Source organism: Panthera leo, chromosome D1, assembly GCF_018350215.1.
Source record: "Panthera leo isolate Ple1 chromosome D1, P.leo_Ple1_pat1.1, whole genome shotgun sequence".
Lineage (NCBI taxonomy): Eukaryota > Metazoa > Chordata > Mammalia > Carnivora > Felidae > Panthera > Panthera leo.
The window spans coordinates 62,834,779-62,837,957 of NC_056688.1; positions in this window are offsets into that span (position 1 = coordinate 62,834,779).

Sequence of the window (3,179 nt, forward strand, 5' to 3'; positions counted from 1 at the left end):
CTTTTGGGAGCTCAAAGTTTTCTTAGGAGGAATAAAATATGAGTTCCAGGAATATATTCTCAATGGGAAAGAATGGGGAATGGGGTAATGTACCTACTGGTAGTAGAGTACCTGGAAACTTAAGAAAGCACTGGATAGAGAGTTAAAAGTCTGAATTACAAGCCTTGAACAGCTACCAAAAAAGGATGGCTTCTTGGAAACAAATGAGGTGGTCTCATTGTGTTTCATGTTACTCATCAGTTACTCCTGAGAATAGTGAACAATTGTTTTAGAAAACCCTTTCTAAATATAAGCTTTTGTGCCTCAGTAGCAACCTATAAGTAAGTTTCCTTGTTTATACCATGAAAGGAAAATCTCTAAACCATCTAATGCCAAAATTGTCGCCCAAATCTAGGTCTTTCAGCCTTCACAGAAAGCACCTGGATTCATCCTTGACCACTTAAGCTTTCATTCAGCACAAGTCTGTTCATTTATTTTAGTTCTCTGCCTCACAGTGATGAATAACAAGTTGGTATTTCATTCCTCTGCTTCTGGTTATCACTATGAACTACTATTTGGAAAGTAAACATGTACTCACATAATTAAGAAGCAATGGTTAAAAGCATACAATCAACATTTTAACTGGGAATAATATATTTATCAAAGGTAAAAAAAAGAATGTCAAGATCTAATTAGGTTCATACCATAGATAACTTTTTTCTTTCTTACTTGAAAAAGAATTCCCCAATATCTCATTCTCTCACCCATTTCAACATAAGAAAAATGACTTTGTTGAAAGTGTGCATAACCAACAGAAAGGTCTTATAAATATGAAGGAATAATACATTAAGATAAATTGAAGCTACTATCTCTTAGGAAATATTACAAGTCTACTAGTTTAAACACTGTCATATATTAACATCTGCTCATTAAGGGACCAAAAACTTTCAGGACTAATCTCTACCAGAATCACATTGCATAACAAAACCAGATGTCTCCTATCAGCTTTCAAAAAATTTGAGCACTGAATGTATAAAAAGGGCTACATCAGTCTCCAAATTAGACTGATAAAATCTTTGTATTTTAAACATATATTTTTGTTAAGTACTGGGTGTTGTATGTAAGTAATGAATCTCTAAATTCTACATCTGAAACTAATATCACACTGTGTGTTAACTAACTGGAATTTAAATAAAAACTTGAGAAAAAAATGTTTTGAAAGCTTTGCTTTATTGTGTTTATACACAGCTTTTACAGGTTTATGGCTCATATCAAAGCAGTATTGACAGATCCATTTGATAAACAATGGATCAGTATTGACAGATCCATTTGATAAACAATGGATCAGTATTGACAGATCCATTTTATCCATCTGATAAACAGATTAACGATGGCTTTATCCCGTTAAAATAATTGATACTAATAAGTATCTCCTCTAGAACAATGTTGTCCAATGTGAGCCACACACACAGACTTAATTTTAAACATCTTAGAAGCCACATTAAGATATAAAAAGAAAAGCTAAATGGATTTTAATAATTATTTGTTGAATCCAATATGTCTAAAATACTATCATTTCAAAACTTAATAAATATGAGAATTTAATAAATATATCTCATTCTTTTTTTTGTACACTAGATCTTCTAAATCGAGTGTGTACTTTACATTTATAGCATATTTCAGTCAGGACTATCACATTTCAGGTGCTAGTAGATAATCAGGACTATCACATTACATGTGCCAATAGATACCATATGGATCAAGACATATGGATTTAAACAGCAAATGAAAAATGGCTATGAGAGAAATGAATTGAGGAAAAACATATCCTTCTTGGGAAAGAGCTAAGCAAAATTCTTTCTTCTTGGCTGTGTTTTTCTCTTTTTTATGTTTTTCCACACGGAGGAAAGGAAGCCAGTGTTTTAGAAGATGAATAATGACTTCTTTGTCCTAAGATGCTGCGTTATATGAGTGCTTATGGCTTAGAAACCTTTTCTAAACCAGTGTGAGAGGGTAAAATAAGAGAAGGCTAATCTACTGGCTTTATACAACACATAGTCCTCGAATCCTGCAGCAACAGATTTGAAATAGAGCTATGCTTGCCTTGGAAGTAACAGAACCTAAGAAAAAATGTAAATAAAGACTTTACTCATGATAAGGCAAGAATCTAAGTGCTAGGGGAAGCAATAGATGTTAGTGTCAAAGGTTTATCAAAAGATAGATGATAATAATCACACTTTGTAAGACTTTAAACTTTTCTTACCAGTATTTACATGTACTCATGTAGGAACATTTTTTTAAGTTTATTTATTCTGAGAGAGAGAGAGAAAGTGGGGTAGGAGCAGAGAGAAAAGGAGAGAGAGAAACCCAAGCAGGCTCCACGCCATCAGGGCAGAGTCCAACACATGGCTCCAAATCATGAACGGAGAGATCATGACCTGAGCTGAGATCAAGAGTCGGATCGTTAACTGGCTAAGCCACCCAGGTGCCCCCATATTAGTATTTTAATTCATTATTTCGTGCCCTATTATTTTAACAAAATATATTTAAAATGAAATTTTTAATAGTGAAAAGTGTCATAATTATTCAATAAAACATATGAGTAGGAAACCAGACTTAATACCCCAATCCATAAATGTTAAAGTTCAGATTTTGTTGGTGAGACTTTTCACTTTTCTCACACATCACCATAATTAGACCCTTCTTTCAATGGCTAGAAAAAGTGAGACAGATATTTGGGGGCAGATCCAGCTGACACTGGATATTGGGCCAGGAGAACAATGCAGAGCACAACAGAGAAAGGTAATGGCCCTTCAGGCCCACAGTTAACATCATTTTATCTGCAAAATATGCATTGACACCTATTATAGACAAACCCTTGTTGCAGGGCTGGGGTTGCAGGCAAGGTCCATGTTTATAAGTGCAAAGGGCCTGTGCCTGGAGGAAGAAGTCCAAGAAGCAAGGGGGAAATGTCAATATATAGGAAGGACACAGCCAAAGAAAGGCTAAGGTAGAGGTCTAAAGCAGTGGCCACTTAGCAGAAAGTCAGAACCCTAATCTAGAATAGGATTTGGAGGACTAGGTAGAATATTGCTTTAGGAACTTGAGTTTGAGCCAAGGAAGTAACACAATCTCATAAACTGAAGATATGTAGAGGAAATTGGAGCTGAAAAACAGGATGCCCTTCATCAGAACCAAAC